At 28.6% G+C, this 11,594-nt stretch overlaps 1 long non-coding RNA gene across 1 annotated transcript; it reads right to left on the reverse strand.

The window, feature by feature from the left end:
* Window positions 1-670: 670 nt before the first annotated feature.
* LOC117175097 lies at window positions 671-2,082 on the reverse strand. Its single transcript, XR_004467432.1, has 3 exons — window positions 1,969-2,082; window positions 1,469-1,534; window positions 671-1,213 (listed from the first exon to the last, which is right to left on the reverse strand). It is a non-coding gene; the product is annotated as an uncharacterized LOC117175097 (long non-coding RNA).
* Between the last annotated feature and the right edge of the window lie 9,512 nt (window positions 2,083-11,594).

Genomic DNA, 11,594 nt, shown 5'->3' on the forward strand with positions numbered 1-11,594 from the left:
TATGATCGCTAGAATTAAAATTTTATGAATCTTCGAACTGTACAACTTATAAAAGTTTAAAAATTTTAATTTTATAGCTTAACGGAATATAATTGAAAATTGTTCTCATAAAATATTGAAATGTGTAAGAAGCTTTTATTTCATGTGCGTAAATTATTGAGTGTTTTCATTTGAGGTTCACTTTTCATAACTTTAAATGAAAACATTTTTAGATTCAAGAGTTTCATTGTTTTAATTGCAATGACTTTCAAATATTGTTCTGAACCGAGAAAACACCGGTAAATAACCGTGCTTATTTTTCTGGAATAAAACGACCTCCCTACTATTGTTTCAAAAATTATGGCGAATTTTTTATATGCAGAGTTTTTGAAAGTCAACGATAAAAAATAAACTACCTGCTCGCTGTGCAGTGCGCACATAAACTGTAGAGGACAGTGCGACGAAGCAAAGGCTCTTTAACATCAGCCCACTAAAAGCGCCCCCTTGGCCAGTGGACCCTGTGAGTTAATTTGCAGTTTTCGGCATTTCTCAGATGCTGTGAGTCGGTAATTGATGAAATTAGAGAATGTTAAAAATGATTTACCGCCGGAGTTACAATTACAAAAGTTATCATGAACATAAATTGCTAACTGCATATTTATTTACCACTCGAGTATTAAATGTTTCAACTAAAAATTGCACAATATTAATATATATTAAAAAATTAGAAATAAAAATATAAAACAAGAACGCTATGATTCCCATTTGACCAACTCCGATCTTCTCTACCGACTTTATCGAATTGTACCATGTTTAACCAAGTGAGCAGCAGGCCGCTGGCAGGTAAGCCGCCTTTTATTTTAGTTTTTGAACGGTAAGTCAGTCGAAATGAAATTAACGACATGAGCAAATCTGTGGTTGCACGCTGATTTTTTGCGCACAATATTTGCACTGACTACACTGACTGCTCTCTTGATATGCTCGCTTGACTGCTCGTGATTGCTCACAATTTCCGTTGACTCCTACTGACTCGCTCAATATTTCGAAATAATTTAAGAGATTTTTGCTAATTTCGCTCGATTTTCACTCATTTTAAAATATTGGATCTTTTACAAAAAACCCACTCAGATGCCGCTGGTTTCAGATGAAGTCACAATGTATTATGATTGTTGCATTTGGTTTCATATTGATTTCAAAGGCTTAATCCCCTTGACTCGAAAGTAAATGGCCCCTCCTAAACAATAATGAGAAAAAGATTTTCTTATATCGTCTGTTATAAGTTATAACTATAATTGAAACATTCTATTATATCTGATATGAGGCATTTGCTTTTAAATTGTAGTCGATATTTTTTATTTATTTTGCTTATTTGTATCGATTTTCATTTATTTGTATTATCGTATGTTTTTGTTATTTATTTCTTTACATTAAAAACTGACGGAAGGTAATTTATCGACCGAACTTCTAAAACGTACTAACTGGTACTAACGTTTGAAATCGCAGACACGGGAACTTGGAACATCTGCAATGTCGGTAATTTCCAGAAAACAATATCCTGCAAAGGAAATTCACAATTTTAATAGTAGTTGGACATTTCTGTTAATATATTTACACATGTACATTAGAAGAAGAATCCCTTCATACACCTTATTTTCAGAAAATAAACAATAAAATATGATAACAAATTTTAAAAAGAGAAGATAAAGATAAACTCACTAGTACATTTTTCTTACATACTATCTACATAATATTTAACACGATTCCAGATTTAAAAAAAAAACGCATTAGTAAAAATCAAGGCAGTATATCTTTGCACCATAAATAATCAAGAGCTTTTTTTAATATGTGCAATAAGAATATCGTAAACGACAAAGAATTGAAAGAAAGTACGAGAAAGTTATGAATAATTTTCTCAATTGCACTTAGTACGATATAAAGCAGAAAATATAAATTATAATCAATGTAACAGCTGATATTGATTTCCCTTACCTTAAAGGAGCTTAAGTCCAAAAAGTTTCCTTCGAAAATAGATCATTATTTTCAAAATCGAGTTTATTTTGACATTTTATTTTCTCATGTGTAGTCCGCTGTATTATTATTTATTACTACGAGCATTCCAAAGCCTGCAGAAACTACCTCAAAGGGTGTATTTTCACTATGCATTCACTACTGTTCACACAGTAACCAACAGATGGAAGCACGTTTACCTTCTTAGAAATTCTATTAACCTGAGCATACCTGTAACCTCGCTACCTGTGCCAACGTTCCTCTAATTTCGTGGTCTTGTAAACCATAGACATGAAAATTTCCTAGGAATTGTTTAAATTTATTAGTCCATAGTCTTCTCGCTGTTTCAACATTACTCCAGGATATTATATATTGCAAATATTCGTTACATTTGTATACTAAATTTATGAAAAAAGGAAATAATCAATTCATTAAAAATTTTTTTAATTTTTAAATGTAAATTAAAAATTGCTTATATCCTTTCTTCAGATCCTTAAGTGTTGACCCCCCCCCCCTATTTGGCGTAAATTTTAAAGAAAAATTGCATCTGAAGAATATTCTAAGGATTCATTAACAATAACGTAACACAATAGGCTGGGAGGTGTACTGTTACTGCTCCTTACGAATTAACAAAGTAGTACATCTTTTAACCCAGTAGTTTAATTTTAAACAAAAAAAATAAATTTTCAACAGCAAAGTTGAATTTTCCACCAAATGATTCAATTTTAAACTAAAAAGATGAATTTTCATACTATAAAATTTATTTCCCAATAAAAATACAAATTTTTAACAAAATCATAAATATGAAACCAATTAGTTAAATTTTTAACCAAGAAGAATAATGTTCAGCCCAAAAACATGAATTTTCAACCAAATGCATATATTTTCAAAAAAATAGTTAAATTTTTAACTAAGTCGATTAATTTAAAACTAAAAAGGAAATATTTTCAACATATTACATACAGTTAAGCTGTCCGACAAAATTAATTTTCCACTAAGAACATGGAATCTCAAAGAAATTTATAAATTTTGAATCAATTCGCTGAATTTCCAACCATAAAGATTAATTTTCTGCTAATAAAAGACATATTATTTTCAACAAATTACATCAACTTTGAACCAAATAGTTGAATTTTGATAGTTAAAATAAAATTTTAACCAGAACAAGCAGATTATTTTTTAACAAAAAGTTGTATTTTCAACCAAAAAGAGTAGTTATATAAAAAAACAATGAAGAAACGAACATTTTCAACCAAATAGTTTAACGTTCAAATAAATAAGATACATTATTAACCAAAAATAGATATGTTACATTTTTAGTACAAAAATTAATTTCTAAGAACAAAGTTCAATTTTCGAAGAAATAGTTGAATTTTCTACAAAAATCTCAAATTTCCTAGCCAAATAATACCAATTTTATACAAAATAATTGAATTATCAACCCGAAAATCTAAAGTTTCAATAAAAAAAAAAACTAATTTTCGACCGAAACAGATTAATGTTTGATTACAAAGTAGTATTTTTCTACCAAAAAAGATTAAGTTTTTACAAAATTCATGAGTCACCAAACCAAGAAGAGTAATATTAAACAAATAATTAAAATTTTTGAACAAAAAAGATTTTTCACTCACGAAAAAAAATGTCAATGAAATTGTTGAATTTTCAAAACAAAAATACGAATTAAAAAAAATGGATTTTCGACAAAATAATTAAATTTTAACGAAATAATGAAATTTGAAAACAAAAAAAAATTAATTCCTAACCATAAATTGAAAAGTACACTTTTCAAACAAACAACTTTACGTAATTTATGCATGGTTCCTAATTGAAAGCGTTGGTCTCGGGTCCCAATGAATAGAAATTTTCACATTCACAAATTATTTTTTTTTAATATAGGCTTTTCTAGGATAAAAAGACTTATTTATATTTACATTTTTTCCGATAATCAGTTTTAATAATACATATTAAACACTGAATAAGAATTTTCCCAAAAATTAAATTGACTAAGGCATAAATCGCCATAACTCGGCCAAATATTATTGAAACTATTTGAAATTCCGCCAATTTTTAATTAATCTATCTAAAAGTTTGCAAACATCTTTTTGAGATTATATAAAACAACTTTAAATGTGTACCAAATTTCATATAGTTTAATAATATTTCAGTTATTATAAAAAATGTATGTTGCCTTAAAGAAGATTTCATATATTTATAACTTCTTTAAACTATAGATTAAAATTCCCCCCTTTTTATACTGACCCTACAATTTTATTTATATAGCACCAAGCATGTGTCACAATCTATGGATATTTCAGGATTATAAAAACCCATTGATCACGTGCCATACTTTTTTTGGAAAAAAGTCGAATGAAAAACTAAATTTAAAAAAGCACTCTGATATCCATGGTCAATCGAGTGCCCAGCTGCCCAACTGTCCATCTGCCCTTCTACCCTCCCTTTTACTGACCGGACCTAATAACGCAAAATCGATCTGTCGGATCACGTTCGCGATTATATTTCACGTTACCAATCGCCTGCCTTTTGTTAATCCACATAATAAAAAAAAAAAGATTGGCTTTTTCCGAACTTCTTGTCTCTCAGGAATTTTTTTCAATTAACTGTCCCAGGCATCTGCACATCAAATGAAACGAAATAAAAGACTTTATACAAGAGGAAAAACGTTGTGCACTTCATAAAAAGTGGATCTTCTTTCTGAAATTAAGTGAAAAAAAGGTTTCCAACACAAATAAACGTTTCACTCTAATTATAGGATTCCTTGAGAATACCGAACTATTGAAGGAATAAAAAATTGTACGAGAAGCAGAGATCCAGTAAAATTTATGCGATGACTTTACTAAAATCATGAACTTAACATTTGCTTAATTCAAAATTGACGATGTAAACAAAATTCTGGTTCTATAGGAGATAAAAAATTTGGTATATAAAGGAAAAAAGAACCAGCTACACTGAGAAAAAATATTACTTGCTTCAAAGAAATGTAGTGCTGAATACATCCAATCAAATATTTATCATTATCATATTATGCATATCATTCTTATTTCAAGAAATAGTGCTTTTCAAATAGAAAACACACTTTTGTTGTAAGCAAAATTTCTTAAGATCAGAAAAATATTTGATTGGACGTATTCAGTACTGCATTTATTTAAATCAAGTAATCTTTTTTTAGTATTTATTGATAAGTATTCCCGTCTGGTGTTAAGAGTGACGTTTAGTAATAAATGTTCAAGAAAAGTTGATTAATTTTTATGAAGAAACTACAATCAGTGATCCTTTATCGAAGGATAAATATTTTATTATTTAAATCACTTTTCTTTGGGATTTTTGTTTAAAATAAAACTTTATGCTATACCTTATACTTATATATGTATAATACTTCAGATTAATGTTGAAATTATACTAGTTAAAATGCATGTGTACAAAAACATTGAATCACTTATTTGATCTGAATTTTATATTTGGAAATCAATTATAATTCATTCATCTATACGGATATTTTACAATAATAAATTATCAAAATCTTTAGAAAGCCTAAGGTCTAAGGTCTCAAAGATGCTTTTTTTCTAGAATGGGTGACCTAAAAATTATTGACTTTTTAATCAAAATGACCCCTTACTTTTTTCAGAATTAAAAAATATAATTTTGGGGTCCGCGCAAGCTCATTAAAAAAATTCTTTTTTTAATTTTAGATATACCTAAACTGTATTACTTTTAGTGTAACACATAACCCACATTTTTGACAAATTTTTGAAAATCCACTTAAAAATGGGCCTGCGGGAACCCCAAATATTCTTTGAACTTCTGTCAAAAGTCCTATCGTTGTATTTCACTAAAAGTGATACACTCCGGGTATACAAAATTAAAATGATTCATCAACAGCGTCGATTAAAATAAAACATAAATTTTTTTCAAAAATGTTCCTGCATGACCGCTGAATATTTGTTTACAAATATTTAACAATTTTGTTGTAAAAATAAGTTTGCGAGACCCTCACATATTTTAATTCAATTCTAAAAAAAAAAAAATTCGGAGATCATTTTGTCACCGAAAGAAATAATTTGTAAGTAATCCAATTTAGGAAGAAGAAAAGCATTTTTTAGACCACCCTAATATGTATTCCATGGAATTTACTAATAAAATTTGATAGTAGTTCTCCCAAATTTGGCTGTCAATTGACCCGAGAATTCAGAAGATACAAAGTATTGAAAGCACACGAAATACGAGGCCTCTAATTTTTTTCGTCAGGGAAATTAAATTTAACAAAACCGATGCTATTTAGGTAACGACATCGTTATCAATATTACACGAAATCGCGTGACAAGTGCACGGAAGGTTGGAAGGTCCTCGAAGCGGAACGCTCAAGTCCATTCTGGTTAAAATTGCTTGCTGCAGCCGTACGCCTAATTTACCTCGCTTGCTTCTAAATTATGTATAGTTATGCGAGGGTGGGGATTTTTAATCGAACACGATGGATACAATTTCTAAATGTAACCACTGACTAACGTATAAAGTATATGCTATTACGCTCTTGCGTGTAGACCTGAAGATGTACGAATTATATCCACAAAATCTGACAGTCGATAAAATTATGGTAGTTGTTTCATAAATCTCATGTTTGGAAAAATAATTTCTCTATAAATTTAACAGTATTTGATAATTACGCTAATGCTTTCCAATTTTTGGGTAACGGTATTGTGAAGTAGCGTATGTTACTGAACTTAATAGCTAACAAAAAAAACCTTCCTCATAGCAGTTTATATTGATATATTGGACTAAGAACCGAACAGTTTTGAACCCATAAACAAAGGTTCGGAGTGAAAAAATAAAATTTCTTTACTAAAAGATTGCAATTGTGTTAAAACGTTCCTTTGAATTGAAAGAACAACAAATAAAAATCTTTCAAAATCGATGTATATGATTTCCTTCAAATTATGATTAAACCTACATTTCAATATCTCCGAAACATACAATTAATCAAATACATGATCCAAAAAATGTTTTTCAAACGCGAGAAGATTTTTGATGATTTAATCAATGTCCACTAAAGAAATACTTAAACACGCATGTATATTTTTTTGGAAATAAGTGTACAAAAAGGAAAGAACTAAAAATCTTTTATAAGCAAAGATTATCTTCTGCTTTAATATGATTGACCCTGTAACTAAATATGTTTAAAACAAAAAATTAGCAAAGCACATGATCAAAAAAACGTTTCTTAATCCTAAACGAAGATTTTTGATTGTTTGGTCAATTTTTCACTAAAGAAATAGGCAAAAACACACTTGTATTTTTCTGTGGAGAAGTGGATAAGAAGAAAACAATTAAAAAGCATTTAAAAATCAAAGAATATCTTTTACTTAAAATTACGATTGAGCCTATATTTTAATATGATAAAAACAATAAATTAATCAAATTCATGATAAAAAAACGTTTTCAAACTTAAGAAGTTCTTTGATTGTTTTATCAATGTTGACTAAAGAAATAGGCAAAGACGCTTTTCAATTACGATTGACCCGCAGACAAGTACAACAAAAAATCCGCTATAATTTTTTCATTTAATCAAGAAAATTTTATAAAATCCTAGAATTGTGATTTTTGCTGTGTATGTGCTTTTTATATGGTTATTAATATCTAATATATGGGGTGTCCTTGTTAAGACTATACGGACAATAAAATAATTATAAAAAAATTTAATTTAAGCCATAAACAATGCTTTGATTATTGTTCCGCATAGCAGGATCCATTATTATTGTTAAAATATTTCGTATGAGTAATTAACCTTTTTTGAAACTAATTTTAATCGAAGAAAAAGAAATTCTATGTAAAGTTTACGGTATAGAATAAATAATAGAATGAAATAAAAACAATTTACAGATTGCTATGGCAAAGTTCTAGCTTAATTAACGTAGGTTAAAATATAATTGTTGAGTTTGAAACACATTCCATTTCAAAAAACTGTCCAGAGCTATTGGAAATTGATAATGGCGTGTTAAAAATGAAATAATAAAAAGCAAAGGCATGGTAATGTGTTACTTGTTTGGAACAGTATCGGTAAAGATTCAAATAAAATAAGAAACCTTATTTTTTATGTAAAAATTTAAAAAATAAAAAAAATTATTTTAACAATTTGTTTTGCATTTTTACTTTTTCTTAATATGACTTTCTACCAATTTTTTAATACTGCTTACATTTTAGTAATTGATGGACTTTTTGTGGGAAGAACACATTCTCTACAATTTTACTGTCTGCAGTTTCGAATATAATTTTTTATATGAATCTCATCGTTAAAACAATTTTCTTAGAAAGCATTTTTAAAAAAAATGACTTCATTTGAATATTATCTACTTAGTTAATGATTCTTTGTATGGGCTATGGGGTCTAATAATAAATCGCCGCGTTTTTTAATCAGTTTTTTCGACCGCAATAAGAGTCCCCTTCAGTGAAATATTTCTAAACGAAACCCAAATTACATCTTTAGTTATTTACTTTGAATACAAAGAGCTGTGGAAAAAGAAGTATGTAATTCTAAAAAATTTAATTATGACTTTGTTTGTTTAGGATTTTTCGTTTGAAATATATTCATTTTTATAATATTAAAATAATTAAACAATATAAATAATAAAATGTAATTAGTTGCAAATAAATCAATCCATTCATGTCCAGTCATTAATTAATTATTAATTGTGTACGATATTCATTGTAATATGAAGGCATAATCAAATATAACACAGATTAATATAGAGACAATAAAATTATTACAACAAGTAGGGTATTATGCCAACCAGTGCAGCAAAGGTGATTTTTCTTATAGCATGGCTATTATTTAACAATTTTAGTTCTACTTTGCTTCAGATAAATCTATTTTATCAGAGAGATAGTGTTACTTGCTCAAATCTTGAAAATTGACGATGCAAAAGAAAAATTATACAGAAAACAGTTTTTATCACAAAAGAATGGACATTTCGCTGAGAGAAATATAAAGTTTTCAACTGTATTGACAATACTTAAAGTATAAAAATTTGATATTTTGACAGATAAAAATATCACACAATCTTATTATATTATTTAGACGTAATTCAAGTCCAAAATATCATAAATCCCATAAATAAGTGTAGCTTGGCCAGGGGGGCAAGCCCGACGAAAATAATATTTACAAGTGCTTGGGTGAAATACGTGTCACAAGTTTCGTCGATAAATGATCGGCAATGTAGAACAGCAACTTATCTTGTGTGTGCTACATGGAAGAAACTATTAAATATTATTATTATCAATCCGGTTGGTTTGCAGGTTTCTTGTATTGGTACAGTAGAAACATTGCGCAAAGTCTGTTTCTAGTAGAATGTCAACGAATAAGAGGTTATATTACAGCTATCTCTATTTTTATTCAAAATAACTTATTCTTCTTGTTGGAGATATCTTGAAGGGTATTTTTTCCATTACATAAAATACCACAGAAGCAAACCATCATATTTTCATATCTTTAAATGTTTTCATTTTCATAAAAAGCTGCAGACGGCTTTGCCCTCAGGTGAGAGGCACAGCCGACGAAATACAGCCTGTTAGGAATAATTAAATTCCCAAATCATTGTTTTTTCACGCGATTGATACTTATAGAAATATGATATACAATAATGTAGAACTCGAAATGAGAAAAAAATGGATCAATTCAACATCTTAATAACTTTAAAAAAATCATTGACTGTTAACTGGTTGACGCTGCCCCTCCCCCTTACCTTATTTTATATATTTTCAATATTTTTTGTAATAATTCTGGAATTTTCGTTAAAGCAGAATATTTCAATATTTATTAATAACAGATACGTATCTGAAAAGAGGAAAACGATGATTCATAAATACAAAAATAGTTTATTATAATTAAGATAAATCAGCATTTTTTACAAACAAAACAATTTTTGGTTATACATAATTTCTCTTAATTTCTCCGTTTTTTTCTATGTCTTTATATATCATTACTAAACTTAGCATTTGTGTAAGAAGATTTACACAAATCCGATACAAAGAAACCCCAACTTATTTAGTATCAAAGGTTCAATACAAATCCTCACCATAAATTATTTATTTATTTTAAAAATTGGAAAGATTAAAGTTGTAGGGAATCTTCATCTCTAGAAACAATACACGATTAATTAACATTCAAGTATTTCGAAACATTGTAAGAAATGACATACAAAATTCAATTACAAAAACTGTTAACAAAATTATTTTTCGTAAGTTTTAAAAGAGATCTTCTGTTGATGAAATAAAAATTTGAAAAGTTAATCAAATTAATGAATTTTCGTTTCGAAGAAGATTCCATTATAAGACAGGTTGAAAATCTTACATTTATCACTCTCATTAACGAAGCGTTCAAGGTCATTTATGAAGATTGTAAAGATAAACCAGTTATTATCATAATTGTAGGGCGTAAGTTTACACACACACAACTTGGATATGATTTCATCTTTAGGACCAACGATTACGAGTGAAAGAAGTTTTCGAGATTTTTAGCGTTAGGACTAACAAAATAAAAAACTAAGAGAAAATTAAATTTATCGTAGATTTTACATTTTTACATTCTCATCCTAAGGAGAAGGTATTGGTTTTATGTAAAATTTCACTTTGTCGGTTTTCATCAAATCTCGACGTTTTGAGACCCCCTGAGTCAGAAAAAGCGATTCTTATGAAGGTGTTTGTCTGTATTCTGGAGGCACGATAACTTTCAAAAAATTGATTAGATTGGATTCTGCTTTTGGCACACTTTTTTAAGGCATAAAAAGAAAGAACGAGTTTGTGAACCAGCTATTTTGGATAAAAATTGAAAAAGGTAGCGCGTTTTCAAAATGTTTAAAACCACATTTTTCAAGATTTAAAAATTCTATGTACAGTTATTGATAGGACTCAGGCATTCAAACAATTTATCCCAATAACTTTTTTCTATAAAAAGAAAATTATCAGAGCTTCGCTTGCAAGATTGAGCGCACCTAGGGCACGCGACTGATGGCAATCGCACTCCGCGCTCAGTCTTTGCATTTCTTCCACATTCGTGCACACACATTTCAAAATTAAAGGTCAACGGATCGACAACTGTAATTTTGTGATTGCGAACTCTCTTTTATTAAAGCTCGATCGGCTTTAACGAACACATTCTCATCACGTATCTCGTGCTTCGCACTCGATTTTATCATGACTGTCGACTTTTCTACATTATACACAACACTTTTATATCAATTATAGTACATTTTTATGTAGCTCTGCCTGGGATGAATTATTCAAAAATTGCAAAATAAAGAGCAAACTGTATTTATCATGATTGTTTTTATATTTGTTTCTTATTTTGCTTTAAATTGTATTCTAATCTGCGCTAAAACATGTATCATTTCAATAAATTTATATCATTACAATTTATAATGTGCATAAAAATTGAATCATACTAATTCTTATTTCCTTGTTTTTATCTTTTTTTTATTTTTAATCTTGTTTTTTAGGATTAAAGAAAAACTACTGATCATTTGCATAGGGTCTAATACAGGAACCTATATAGGGGCCTATATAGGATCCTATGTCCTTTTTCGTATTTTCTGTCTTTATTC

This window comes from Belonocnema kinseyi, chromosome 6, assembly GCF_010883055.1.
Source record: "Belonocnema kinseyi isolate 2016_QV_RU_SX_M_011 chromosome 6, B_treatae_v1, whole genome shotgun sequence".
NCBI lineage: Eukaryota > Metazoa > Arthropoda > Insecta > Hymenoptera > Cynipidae > Belonocnema > Belonocnema kinseyi.